At 41.6% G+C, this 15,461-nt stretch overlaps 1 protein-coding gene across 2 annotated transcripts in view; it reads right to left on the bottom strand.

Moving 5' to 3' along the window:
• LOC116637992 (zinc finger protein 705A-like) overlaps positions 1 to 14,538 on the bottom strand; it is a 35,970-nt gene extending 21,432 nt beyond the window's left edge. For both annotated transcript variants that reach the window (XM_032413714.1, XM_032413715.1), the window contains exon 1: positions 14,286 to 14,538. The gene's annotated coding sequence lies outside the window, so the exon portion shown is untranslated. The remainder of the gene's footprint in view (positions 1 to 14,285) is intronic.
• Between the last annotated feature and the right edge of the window lie 923 nt (positions 14,539 to 15,461).

Raw genomic sequence — 15,461 nt, 5'->3', positions numbered from 1 at the left:
TGGAGTGGAAGGATATATTCAATATGCTGAATGGGAAAAATATTCATGCAAGAATTCCTTATTCAGCAAGGCCGTCATTCAGAATAGAAGGAGTGATAAAAAGTTTTCCAGACAGACAAAAACTAAAGGAGTCCGTGACCAGTAACCCAGCTCTGCAAGAAATTTTAAGGGGGACTCTCTGGAGACAAAAAGACTGAAAGCAACAAAGACTAGAAAGGACCACAGAACATCAACAGAAACACCAACTCTACAGGTCACACAATGGCTCTAAATTCATATCTCGCAATAATCACTCTGAATGTAAATGGACTAAATGCATTAATCAAAAGACATAGGGTATCAAAATGGATTTAAAAAAAAAACAAGACTCATCTATATGCTGCCTACGAAAGACTCATTTTAGACCCAATGACACCTGCAGATTGAAGGTGAGGGGGTGGAGAACCATTTCTCATGCTACTGGCCATCAAAAGAAAGCTGGCATAGCAATCCTTGTATCAGACAAATTAGATTTTAAACCAAAGACTGTAGGAAGGGATGAAGAGGGACACTATATCATACTTAAAGGGTCTATCCAACAAGAAGACCTAACAATTATAAATACATATGCTTCTAACTTGAGAGCAGCCAATTATATAAACCAATAAATAATAAAATTAAAGAAACACATTAGTAATAACATGTTAATCGCAGGGGATTTTAACAGCCCACTCACAGCAATGGACAGATCATCTAAGCAAAAGATCAAGGAAACAAGGAAACGAGGGCTTTGAATGACACACTGGACTAGATGGACTTCACAGATACAGAGCATTCCACCCTAAAGCAACATAATACACATTCTTCTCGAGTGCACATGGAACATTCTCCAGAATAGATCACATACTGGGTCACAAATCAGGTATCAACCAGTACCAAAAGACTGGGATTATTCCCTGCGTATTTTCAGACTACAGTGCTTTGAAAGTTGAACTCAATCACAAGAGGAAATTTGGAAGGAAGTCAAATACTTGGAGGTTAAATAACATCCTACTAAAGAATGAATGGGTCAACCAAGAAATTGAAGAATTAAAATTTCATGGAAACAATGAAAACACAACTGTTCAAAACCTTTGGGATGCAGCAAAGAGGGAAGGTACACAGCAATACAAACCTTTCACAAGAAGAAGAGTCTCAGTTACACAAGCTAACCTTACACCTAAAGGAGCTAGAGAAAGAACAGCAAATAAAGCCTAAACCAACCTGAAGATGAGAATTATTAAACAGAACAGAAATCAATGAAACAGAAACCAAAAGAACAGTAGAACAGATTAACGGAACTAGGAGCTGGTTCTCAGAAGGAATTAATAAGATCAACAAACCCGTAGCCAGACTTATCAAAAAGAAAAGAGAAAGGACTCAAATTAATAAAATCATGAGTGAAAGAGGAGAGGTCACAAGAAACACCAAAGAAATATAAACAATTATAAGAACATATTATGAGCAACTATATGCCAACAAATTAGGCGATCTGGAAGAAATGGATGCATTCCTAGAAACATAAAAACTACCAAAAAGTGAAACAGGAAGAAACAGAAAACCTGAACAGACCCATAACCAGCAAGGAAATTGAAGCAGTAATCAAAAATCTCCCGGGGGGAGGAGCAAGATGGGGGAGGAGTAGGAGACCTAAATTTCATCTGGTCCCAGGAATTCAGCTGGATAGGGATCAAACCATTCAGAACACCTACAAACTCAACAGGAGATCAAAGAAAAGAATAGCAATTCTATGAACAGAAGAGCGACCACTTTCTGGAAGGTAGGACGTGTGGAGAAGTGAATCCGAGGTGACATACGGGAAGACAGACCACAGGGGGAGGGGGCCTCCATCAGCTGCTACCGGCAAGTGATACAGCAACGGAGCACAAAATCGAAACTTTTAGAAGTCTGCTCCACTGAGGGACGTTGCTCCAATGGGTGTGTTGAGGGGGGAGGGGCGGGGTGGTGGTGGTGGAACACTCACTGAGACAGTGTGGTCTCAGGACACTTGGGGTCACAGAAAGACCAGGGGTGCCTGAATGTGGCAGAGCTCCCAGGTATCAGAGCGGGGAAGCCAGCAGCAAAGACAGAGCCGAGGAGTGGGCTCTCAGCTCAGGGTTGCCATAAACTGTGATCCGCTGCATAGCTGGGCCACTGCTCTTTGAGCAGGGACCCAACAAGCGGCAGATCCGGGGAGACTCCCCTTCTTCCCCCGGGAGCAGCGGCTCAGGAGCCCACTGCAGGAATCTGCTGGGTCTGGAGACTCCAAACGGGGTCGTGTGCCAGAGACAGAAATGCTTGGTCATGAGCCAGGTGAGCACAGAGTGCGGCCGAAGATCAGGGAGACAGGAGTGATTGACTGCTTTTCTCTGAGGGCTCACTGAGGACTGGAGCCCCAAGTTCTCGGCTCCTCCAGGACCAGAGATTGGGAGGCCGCCATTTTCACTCTCGTCCTCCAAAGCTGTACGGAAAGCTTGCAAGGAACAAAAGCTACTGGGAGCAAACCCAAGCAGATTACTTAGCCTGGCCCCTGGCAAGGGAAGTGCAATTCCGTTTCGGGCAAAGACATTTGAGAATCTCTGCAACAGGCCCCTCCCCAGAAGATCAGCAAGAACATCCAGCCAAGACCAGGTTTACTGATCAATGAGAACAGCAGAACTCCAGCGCCAGGGGAATACAACACATAGAATTCATGGCTTTTTTCCCATGATTCTTCAGTCTTTCAAAGTTAATTTTTTTAAATTTTCCTTATTTTTTTCATTTTTCTTCTTCCCTTTTTCAACCAACATCTTATCAATTCCTTTTTAAAAATCTTTTTCAATTCTCATTTTTAGTCATATTTTATTCCTTATGTAAAATTTTTTGTATTTAAGTTTTTCTTTCTTTAAAACTTTAGGATACAGTTTCTTCTAACAAACCAAAATATACCCTAAATCTAGTGTATGACGTCCTAGTTTCCTGCCTGATCACATTCTCTTTTGTTTTCATTCTTTTTTCAACCAACTTCTTATCAATTCCTTTTTAAAAATCTTTAATTTTCATCTTTACATTCATATTTCATCCCTTCATTGTATTTACCCTTATTTTTGTATATATATATATATAAGTTTTTCATTCTTTAAAATTTTGGGAGGCAATTTCCTCTAACAGACCAAAATACACCCAAAATGTAGTGTGTGGCTCTGTTCTATTCAACAGCCTGATCATGTTCTTTTTTTTTTTTTTTTTCTTTCCCTTTCTTTTCCCCCTGGTTTCAGATCTCTTCTGATTTGTTTAGTCTGTATTTTTCTGGGGACGTTGTTACCCTGTTAGCATTTTGTTTTCCCATTCATCTATCCTCCTCTGGACAAAATGGTAAGATGGAAAAAAACACCTCAAAAAAAGAACAAGAAGCAGTACCGAATGCCAGGGACCTAATCAATACAGACATTAGTAAGATGTCAGAACTAGAGTTCAGAATGACGACTATAAAGATACTAGCTGGGCTTGAAAAAAGCATAGAAGATACTAAAGAATCCTTTTCTGGAGAAATAAAAGAACTAAAATCTAACCAAGTCGTAATCAAAAAGGCTATTATGAGGTGCAATTAAAAAATGGAGGCTCTAACTGCTAGGATAAATGAGGCAGAAGAGAGAAGTAGGGATATAGAAGACCAAATGATGCAGAATAAAGAAGCTGAGAAAAAGAGAGATAAACAACTACTGGATCGCGAGGGGAGAATTCGAGAGATAAACGATACCATAAGACAAAACAACATTAGAATAATTGGGATCCCAGAAGAAGAAGAAAGAAGAGAGAGAGGCAGAAGGTATATTGGAGCAAATTATAGCAGAGAACTTCCCTAATTTGGAGAAGGAAACAGGCATCAAAATCCAGGTCCTGGGCACAGAGAACCCCTCTCAAAATCAATAAAAATAGGTCAACACCCCAAAATCTAAGAGTAAAACTCACAAGTTTCAGAGATAAAGAGAAAATCCTGAAAGCAGCTCGGGACAACAGGTCTGTAACCTACAACGGTAGAAACATTAGCTTGGCAGCAGACCTATCCACAGAGACCTGGCAGGCCAGAAAGGACTGGCATGATATATTCAGGGCACTAAATGAGAAAAGTATGCAGCCAAGAATACTATATCCAGCTAGGCTGTCAGTGAAAATAGGAGAGAGATAAAAACCTTCCAGGACAAACAAAAACTAAGAGAATTTGAAAACACAAAAGCAGCCCTACACGAACTATTGAAAAGGGTCCTCTAAGCAAAGAAAGAGCCTACAAGTAACATAGACCAGAAAGGAACAGAAACAGTATACAGTAAAGTCACCTTACAGGCAATACAATGGCACTAAATTCATATCTTTCAATAGTTACCCTGAATGTAAATGGGCTAAATGCCCCAATCAAAAGACACAGGGTATCAGACTGGATAAAAAAACAAGACCCATCGATATGCTGTCTGGAAGAGACTCATTTTAGACGCAAAGACACCTCCAGACTGAAAGTGAGGGGGTGGAAAACCATTTACCATGCTAATGGACATCAAAAGAAAGCGGGGGTGGCAATCCTCATATCAGACAAATTAGATTTTAAACCAAAGACTATAGTAAGAGATGAGGACGGACACTATATCCTACTTAAAGGGTCTATCCAACAAGATCTAACAATCATGTAAATATCTATGCCCCTAACATGGGAGCAGCCACTTATATAAGCAATTAATAACAAAATCAAACACATCAACAACAATACAAAACAGCAGGGGATTTTAATACCCCCCTCACTCAAATGGACAGATCATGTAAGCAAAAGATCAACAAGGAAATAAAGACTTTAAATGACACACTGGACCAGATGGACTTCACAGATACATTCAGAACATTCCATCCCAAAGCAGCAGAATACACATTCTTCTCTAGTGTACATGGAACATTCGCCAGAATAGACAACATCCTAGGTCACAAATCAGGTCTCAACGGGTACCAAAAGATTGGGGTCATTCCCTGCATATTTTCAGACCACAGTGGTTTGAAACTAGAACTCAATCATAAGAGGAAAGTTGGAAAGAACTCAAATACATGGAGGCTAAAGAGCATCCTACTAAAGAATGAATGGGTCAACCAGGAAATTAAGGAAAAATTAAAAAAATTCATGGAAACCAATGAAAATGAAAACACAACTGTTCAAAATCTATGGGATACAGCAAAGGCAGTCTTAAGAAGAAAGTATATAGCAATACAAGCCTTTCTCAAGAAACAAGGAAGGTCTCAAATACACAACCTAACCCTACACCTAAAGGATCTGGAGAAAGAACAGCAAATAAAGCCTAAACCCAGCAGAAGAGACATAATAAAGATCAGAGCAGAAATCAATGAAACAGAAATCAAAAGAACAGTAGAACAGATCAACAAAACTAGGAGCTGATTCTTTGAAACCTGGCCAGACTTATGAAAAAGAAAAGATAAAGGACCTAAATAAAATCATTAATGAAAGAGGACAGATCACAACCAACACCAAAGAAATACAAACAATTCTAAGAACATATTACGAGGAACTATATGTCAGCAAATTAGATAATGTGGAAGAAATGGATTCATTCCTAGAGAAATATAAACTACCAAAAACTGAACCAGGAAGAAATAGAAAACCTGAACAGACCTATAACCATTAAGGAAATTGAAGTAGTCATCAAAAATCTCCCAAGAAACAAGAGCCCAGGGCCAGATGGCTTCCCAGGGGAATTCTACCAAACATTTAAAGAAGAATTAATACCTATTCTTCTGAAACTGTTCCAAAAAATAGAAATGGAAGGAAAACTTCCAAACTCATTTCATGAGGCCAGCATTACCTTGATCCCAAAACCAGCCAAAACCCCATCAAAAAGAATTGCAGACCAATATCCCTGATGAACATGGATTCAAAAATTGTCACCAAAATACTAGCCAATAAGTTCCAACAGTACATTAAAAGAATTATTCACCACGACCAAGTGGGATTTATTCCTGGGCTGCAAGGTTGGTTCAACATCTGCAAATGAATCAATGTGATACAATACATTAATAAAAGAAAGAACAAGAATCATTATGATCCTCTCAATCGATGCACAAAAAGCATTTTACAAAGTATAGCATCCTTTCTTGATTAAAACTCTTCACAGTGTAGGGATAGAGGGCACAAACTTCAATATCATAAAAGCCATCTATGAAAAACCCACCACAAATATCCTACTCAATGGGGAAAAACTGAGAGCTTTCCCCCTAAGGTCAGGAACACGGCAGGGATGTCCACTATCACCACTGCTATTCAACACAGTACTAGAAGTCCTAGCCACAGCAATCAGACAACAAAAAGAACTAAAAGGCATCCAAATCAGCAAAGAAGTCAAACTCTCAATCTTTGCAGATGATATGATACTTTTATGTGGAAAACCCAAAAGACTCCACCCCACCACTGCTAGAACTCATACAGGAATTCAGTAAAGTGGCAGGATATAAAATCAATGCACAGAAATCAGTTGCATTTCTATATACCAACAAGACAGAAGAAAGAGCAATTAAGGAGTTGACCCCATTTACAACTGCACCCAAAACGATAAGATACCTAGGAATAAATCTAACCAAAGAGGCAAAGAAACTCTACTCAAAAAACTATAGAATACTCATGAAAGAAACTGAGGAAGACACAAAGAAATGGGAAAACATTTCATGCTCATGGGTTGGGAGAACAAATACTGTGAAAATGTCTATGCTACCTAGAGCAATCTACCCATTTAATGCAATCCTTATCAAAATATCATCAACTTCTTTCAAGAAATGAACAAATAATCCTAAAATCTGTATGGAACCAGAAGAGACCCCAAATAGAGGAATGTTGAAAAAGAAAAGCAAAGCTGTTGGCATCACAATTCCGGACTTCAAGCTCTATTACAAAGCTGTCATCATCAAGACAGTATGGTACTGGCACAAAAACAGACACATAGATCAATGGAACAGAATAGAGAGCCCAGAAATGGACCCTCAACTCTATGGTCAACTAATCTTTGACAAAGCAGGAAAGAATGCCCAATGGAAAAAAAGACAGTCTCTTCCAACAAATGGTGTTGGGAAAACTGGACAGCCACATGCAGAAGAATGAAACTGGACCATTTCCTTAGAGCACACACAAAAATAGACTCAAAATGGATGAAAGACCTCAATGTGAGACAGGAATCTATCAAACTCCTTGAGGAGAACACAGGCAGCAACCTCTTCGACCTCAGCCACAGCAACTTCTTCCTAGACACATCACCAAAGGCAAGGAAGCAAGGGCAAAAAATGAACTATTGGGACTTCATCAAGATAAAAAGCTTTTGCACAGCAAAGGAAACAGTCAACAAAACCAAAAGACAACTGACAGAATGGGAAAAGATATTCGCAAATGACATATCAGATAAAGGGCTAGTATCCAAAATCTATAAAGAACTTACCAAACTCAACACTTAAAGAACAACTAATCTAATCAAGAAATGGGCAGAAGACATGAACAGACATTTCTGCAAAAAAGACATCCAAATGGCCAACAGACACATGAAAAAGTGCTCAAAACCCTCAGCATCAGGGAAATACAAATCAAAACATCAATGAGATACCACCTCACACCAGTCAGAATGGCTAAAATTAAGTCAGGAAATGAGAGATGTTGGCGAGGATGCGGAGAAAGGGGAACCCTCCTACACTGTTGGTGGGAAGCAAGCTGGTGCAGCCCTCTGGAAAACAGTATGGAATTTCCTCAAAAAGTTGAAAACAAAGCTACCCTACGACCCAGCAATTGCACTACTGGGTATTTACCCCAAAGATACAAATGTAGTGATCTAAAGGGGCACATGCACCCCGATGTTTACAGCAGCAATGTGCACAATAGCCAAACTATGGAAAGAGCCTAGATGTCCATCAAGAGATGAATAGATAAAGAAGATATGGTATATATATACAACGGAATATTACTCAGTGATCAAAAAAAATGAAATCTTGCCATTTGCAGCGATGTGAATGGAACTAGAGGGTATTATGCTGAGCGAAATAAGTCAATCAGAGAAAGACAGTTATCATATGATCTCACTGATATGAGGATTTGAGAAACAAGACAGAGGATCATAGGTGAAGGTAGGGAAAAATGAACCAAGACGAAACCAGAGAGGGAGACAAACCATTAGAGACTCTTAATCTCAGGAAACAATCGGAGGGTTGCTGGAGGGGAGGAGGGTGCGAGGGATGGGGTAGCTGGGTGATGGACACTGGGGAGGGTATGTGCTATGGTGAGCGCTGTGAATTGTGTAAGACTGATGAATCACAGATCTGTATCCTTGAAACAAATAATACATTATATGTTAATTTAAAAAAAAAAAAAAATCTCCCAGAGACAGTCCAGGGCCAGATGTCTTCCCAGGGGAATTCTACCAAAACATTTAAGAAGAACTAATACCTAGTCTTCTGAAGCTGTTTCAACAAATAGAAATGGAAGGAAAACTTCAAAACTCGTTCTATAAGGCCAGTATTACCTTGAACCCAAAACCAAAGACCCCACCAAAAAGGAGAATTACAGACCAGTATCTGTGATGAACATGGATGCCAAAATTCTCATCAAGATATTAACCAGTAGGATCCAACAGTACATTAAAAGGATTATTCACCACGACCAAGTGGGATTTATTCCCAGGCTGCAAGGGTGGTTCAACATCCGCAAATCAATGTGATATAGTATATTCATAAAAGAAAGGACAAGAACCATATGATCCTCTCAATCGATGCAGAAAAAGCATCTGACAAAGTACAGCATCCTTTCTTGATTAAAACTTTCCACAGTGTAGGGATAGAAGGACCATACCTCAATATCATAAAAGCCATATATGAAAAGCCCACAGTGAATATCATTCTCAATGCAGAAAAACTGAGAGCTTTTCTCCTAAGGTCAGGAACACTACTCTCCTCACTGTTGTTTAACATAGTACTAGAAGTCCTAGCCTTAGCAATCAGACAACAAAAAGAAATAAAAGGCACTCAAATTGGCGAAGAAGTTAAACTCTCTCTTCACAGATGACATGATACTTTATGTGGAAAACCCAAAAGACTCCACCCCAAAAATGCTAAAAGTCATACAGGAATTCAGCAATGTGGCAGGATATAAAATTAATGCACAGAAATCAGTTGCACTTCTATACACTAACAATGAGACAGAACAAACAAAAATTAAGGATCGATCCCATTTACAATGGCATCAAAACCATAAGATAACTAGAAATAAACTTAACCAAGTAAAGGATCTGTACTCTAGAAACTACAGAACACTTACGAAAGAAATTGAGGAAGACACAAAGAAATGGAAAAACATTCCAGGCTCATGGATTGGAAGAATAAATATTGTTAAAATATCTATGCTACCCAGAGCAATCTACACATTCAGTACAATCCCTATCAAAATACCATCTACATTTCTCAGAGAACTGGAATAAACAATCCTAAAATTTGTATGGAACCAGAAAAGACCCTGAATAGCCAGAGGAATGTTGAAAAAGAAAACCAAAGCTGATGACATCAAAATGCCTGACTTCAAGCTATATGACAAAGCTGTAATCATCAAGACAGCATGGTACTGGCACAAAGCAGACACAGAGATCAATGGGACAGAGTAGAGACCCCAGAGATGGACCCTCAACCCTATGGTCAATTAATCTTCAACAAAGCAGGAAAAAATACCCAATGGAAAAAAGACAGTCTCTTTAAGAAATGGTGTTGCGAAAATTGGACAGCCACATGTAGAAGAATGAAACTGGACCATTTTCTTACTCCATACACAAACATAAACTCAAAGTGGATGAAAGACTTAATGGTGAGACAGGCATCATTAAAATCCTAGAGGAGAACACAGGCAGAAACCTCCTCAACCTTGGCCACAGCAACTTTTTGTTAGACACATCTCCAAAGGCAAGGGAAACAATAGCAAAAATGAACTATTGGGACTTCATCAAGATAAAAAGCTTCTGCAGAGTGAAGGAAACAACCAACAAAACTAAAAGGCAGCCTATGAATGGGAGAACATACCTGCAAAAAACATCTCGAATAAAGGATTAGTAACCAAAATCTACAAAGACCTTATCAAACTTAACACCCAAAAAACAACCAAGTTAAGAAATGGGCAGAAGACATGAATAGACACCTTTTCCAAAGAAGACATCCAGATGGCCAACAGACACATGAAAAGATGCTCAACATCAGTCATCCTCAGGGAAATACAAATCAAAACCACAATGAGATACCACCTCATACCTGTTCAGAATAGCTAAAATTAACAACACAAGAAACTACAGGTGTTGGCAAGGATGTGGCGAAAGGGGAACCCTCTTAACACTGTTGGTGGGAATGCCAACTGGTACAGCCACTCTGGAGAACAGTATGGAGGTTCCTCAAGATGTTAAAAATAGAACTACCCCACCATCCAGCAACTGCAGTACAAGGTATTTACCCAAAGGATCCTAATGTACGGATTCAAAGGGGGACATGCACCCCGATGTTTATCAACAATAGCCAAACTATGGAGAGAGCCCAAATGTCCATCAACTGATGAGTGGATAAAGATGTGGTGTGTATATATGCAATGGAATACTACTCAGCCATCAAAAAAATGAAATCTTGCCACTTGCAACAAGGTGGATGGAAGTAGAGTGTATTATGCTAAGTGAAATAAGTCAGAGAAAGACAAATCCTATATTATCTCACTCATATGTGGAATTTAAGAACGAAAAGAGATGAACATATGGGAAGGGAGAAAGCAAAAAAAGGACAGAGGGAAACAAGCCAAGAGACTCAACAATAGAGAACAAACTGAGGGCTTATGGAGTCAGGTGGGTGGGGGATGGGCTAAATGGGTGATGGGTATTAAGGAAGGCACTTGTTATGATGAGCACTGGATGTTGTATGTAAGTGATGAATCACTGAATTGTACTCCAGAAACTAATATTGCACAGTATGTTAACTACCTAAAATTTAAATTTAGAAAAGAATTTACTAATTTATTAAAATGGGAAGCCAACCTTATACTTTATATTTTGGCTAACAGGAAAGAAAATGTTAACACACAACACAGCGTAGTAAATAGTTTCATCAGTATCTCATTTACAACTGAATTATACATTTAAGTGGCATTTCTACTGCTGCAGAGAGAAAATCTTCTGGCTTTAAAAAAAAAAAAAATCTTCAGGGCGCCTGGGTGGCTCAGTTGGTTAAGCGGCTGCCTTCGGCTCAGGTCATGATTCCGGGGTCCTGGGATCGAGCCCTGCATCAGGCTCCCTGCTCAGCGGAGAGCCTACTTCTCCCTCTCCCTCTGCCTGCCTCTCTGCCTACTTGGACTCTCTCTGTCAAATAACTAAATAAAATCTTAAAAAAAAAAAAAAAAAAATCTTCTAGCTCCCACAATGAAATAATTCCAGTAAGGAGCACAACAAATATTCCACTGTATCTCAAGTCATTTTGGTCATTTCTCAAAAAAACCTGGCAATCCTATTAGGTCTTGCATGTCAATTCCAACTCCCATGTAAAAATAAATGCTATTTCAAACCTTTGCTATAACAGATGAATTTCCATAGACTTGTCTTTCCTCTTTCATTCATCGGATAGTTGGTAACTTATTTCACAAATGAGGTAGGTAATTTTGGAGGTAGATGCTTTCAACCATTGAAGTATTCCTGCACTCGCATCTCCTGTTTATGCCATCTTCCCGTTAACAGGTGAGGAATTACTTTTAATCTCAGTTAGGTTGTTTATCTCTAACTTTATGTTTGGGTCCTGTTATTCCCTGCCATATCATGAATTTTATGTTATTACTTATAAACTAATTTTACTCCCTATTTGATCGATCCTTTTAGCACTTAAATATTAGGGTATCTTCCAATCTGAAATTTGAATTTAAAAAGAAAGTGTTTCTGGGCTGCTGTTATGTCTAGCTGTTGCCTTCTTGTCTCCTTTAATCCAGGGAAAGGTGGGGCCCATTCATCAGCATTTCTCTTCATCTCACACTATCTCATCCCACTCGTCTTTTTGTTTTTGTTTTTTTCTTTTGGTCCCCATTAGTTCATGGGCATCATTCTTGCTGACATTAATTCATGGATGAGCCTCCTGAATGTTGAAAGTCCTGTACTGACAGTTCTACGCTGATAGGGGAGACTCAGTGAGGATGTCCTAGAACTGTTTGACCCTCCAGAAAAAATGTCAAAACCATGGGATAAGACCACAGTTATTATCCTGAAAAAAATGTGTAAACTTTAGGGGCACCTGCGGGGGTAACTCAGTTAAACATCTGACTCCTGATTTCGGCTCAGGTCATGATCTCAGGGTCATGAGACTGAGCCCCACATCAGGCTCTGCACTCAGAGTGAAGTCTGCTTGACATTCTCTCTGTCTCTCCCTCTGCTGCCCCCCCAACTGGAGTGGGCACGTGCTCTCTCAAATAAATCTTTTTTTAAAAGAAGAAAAAATGTTTAAATTTTATACTTATTAAAGAAGTTTTGAAAATGAATGAACCAATTGTTCAACTTTACAAACTAAGAAAGTAAAAGGAAGCAAGAGTTTAACTGACATTTCAAGTTCTACAAAGAAGATAATTAGTAAAAGTTAAAAGAAAGATTAAATAAAAGATTAAAGAATGAAACAAGGAAACACTAAATTAAAAAGGACACATGAAAAGCTGCTTTCTCAGGCAAGATCAATCTTGAGCGTCACTCCTGAGTGTGGAGATGACTTTTAGGGCTTCCAGTCAACAGAACACTTTGCTGTACGGCAGCCACAAACAAGGAATTCGCTATGTGGCAAAGACAGTCCTCTGCTGTTCGCTGAAACACTGGTGAATTCAGGAGCATTGAACTCCTATATGAAGATCAACAGATGGATTTTTCTGTTTCTTCAGAACACACTCCTATCCTAGTGAAGCCCACACAGTGTGGCAGCAGTGAGTATATACACTGGACCTATGTTCCCTTGAAAACACAGACCCCATAGTCTCTGCTAGTAGCTGCTGAGCACAGGGTCAGAGCAGACGCTTCCATTTCTCCTGCTCCTGAGCTTCTCTGTCTCTCTTCCATTCCCGGGTCCCTAAGCCCCAAACACCACTCTTACTCCCTCTCCAGACTCCCTTCACACAGTCAACCCGCTTCTGCCCCCCTCCTCCTTGGAGAGATACTTCTGTTCTACGCTTGGTTTAAAAAGTCTGGACTTTTTTCAAGCTATCTTGCGACCCCCTGAGGAACAGCACTGTCCTCACAGGAACGACATGGCCTGGATGGGACAGTGTGGCAGGTTTTGCCCTTCACACTCCTACCCCAGAAACTTCAGATCATATATCTCAATTCCTGAGCAAGAGCCGCTTCTCTGTCATGGTTTTACTCACAATTTCTAATATTTAATTCCTCTTTTCCAGAACATCCTATTAAACTATCAAAAAATATGAAATTAAGAAGACCTAATTAGTAGCACTGGAAAACACGAAAGAAGGTCAGCAACGGAAACAGCTGAGTAATTTATTCAATTATGAACAGATGGGCGCTCTTTCAACAAAGTTCCACAACAATCCAGCATATCCTTGATCATTTCCAGAGACATGGCAAAGAGAACATAAACATACTTAACTGGGAAATGGTTCACAGCCCACTACGGTAAAAGGTCACCCAAGGGGAGAAAGATGTGCAATATTAGACTAACTGGGTAAACTAAATTTTGGCTGTTAATATAAAAAGTGAAGCCCATCGGACCCACTTCCCTATCCTCAGTTTTACCCCCGCTTTTTCTCGTCCCTCTCCTTGGCTCTGTTTCCCTGGTTCTCCCCCGGTCTCTCTTTCCCCTTATCCCCCTGCCCCAACTCCACATTCACAAGAAGAGAATGAACATGTCCCTGCCCAGGGAAAGCACACTCTCTGGTGGCACAGCCAGTGGGAAGGGACGGGACAGAACAAGGGGTGTCAGAGGATGGGGCGGGTGAGCGCCCCAGCACGAGGCCTCCCTGAGGAGGTGACCGTGGAGGGGCCCGAGGAGCAGCCGGGCCGACCCCGAACGACGCGTGGAGGAGAATTCAGGACTGGGTCTACAGGATTCGACGTCAAGAGGGCGAAGCGTCCTGGTGCCGCCCTCCCGGTGCCGCGAAGGGCGAGAACGCACCTCGCGAGCGGGGACTTGACACGCGCCGGGTGCGGAGGGGAGACGGTGCAAAGAACAGAAGCAGAAGAGTTGGGGCGGAGACGGCTTGGGAGCCAGCCTACCGGAAACAGACGCGGATCCAGACCAGCAGCACAGCGTCTCGCGACCGGGCGGGGCTCCCCGCGGGCGAGGCTGGCGGAGGTGGGGGCTGTGAGGTGCGCGAGGCCCCGGACTCCGGGTGTGAAGGACGCAACACCGGGGGCAGCGACGTGCGAGGTACAACTGGAACCGCTGAAACTCACGCCAGCGCAGACGCCCTTCCATCCGGGAAATCTGCTTCCGGGTGGGCCGGAAACGGCGAGCGCGGGCGGGGCGGGGCCTGGAGGGAAGGGTTTGTGCGAGGCGGGCGCGTGCCTCCGCCCCACCTCCAGGACGTTTCCGGTCTGCGCGTACTTCCGCCCACAGAGCCTGGGTCGGCGCTTCTGCGTCCGGGTGAAAGCGTAGGGTGTTCTGTGGGGCCGGGCTGCCCTACTCGGCTTCAGGTTAATGATTCAGGTACTCTAAGGTAACAGGTTAATGAGTCAGGTACTCTAAGGTAACAGGTTAATGAGTCAGGTACTCTAAGGTAACAGCGTAGCGTTGGCGCCAGCAGTATGGAGTGCGGAGCTGTTTCCTTCTCAACAGTTTGAGAACGGCTTAAATAAAAAAACCCTTTGTGCGTGCCTGGGGGTCCGCGGGCTCGGAGGGGCGGCCCGGGTGCGGGGACCTCTGTGCGGAGATGCAGGCGGTGTGCGGGGCAGGGATGTCTGCAGCTCCACCTGTGAAATGTGTGTTTCTTTTTCGGTGGGACGGGTGTGAACGCCGAACTCACCTGTGCGAAACCGCAGACGGTAGCTTCCGTTTGTCTTCCCTGCTCGCGGGGCGGCGGAAGGACTCCGCGGGCCCAGCATCGGCAGTGAGCATGGACGGCCGAGGCCTCGGTGTGATTGCGCACATCTGGAGAAGATGTATGAATTCAGATACCTTTGAGCCAAATGTGCATGACATCAGCAAATTGCCTGAGTTACTACATTTCACATTTTTCTTTATCTTTACTCCGGAGTTACCCGAAAGAACGTTTTTAATTTTGAAAAGTCAGATGTTTTAATCTGCGTTTTTTCTATCTCTAAATATTTTGTGTCAAGTGTGGACAATATTAGTTTTTCATTATTTCTATATACACCTGATTGAAATGTCTGTTCTCTGACAAGAACAGTAAACACAGTAAAACTGGATTCTCAGATTTCAGTTGCCTCATT

This window comes from Phoca vitulina, unplaced genomic scaffold (genome assembly GCF_004348235.1).
Source record: "Phoca vitulina isolate PV1807 unplaced genomic scaffold, GSC_HSeal_1.0 scaffold15, whole genome shotgun sequence".
In the NCBI taxonomy this organism is placed as follows: domain Eukaryota; kingdom Metazoa; phylum Chordata; class Mammalia; order Carnivora; family Phocidae; genus Phoca; species Phoca vitulina.
This window is presented reverse-complemented; position numbering and strand designations above follow the sequence as displayed.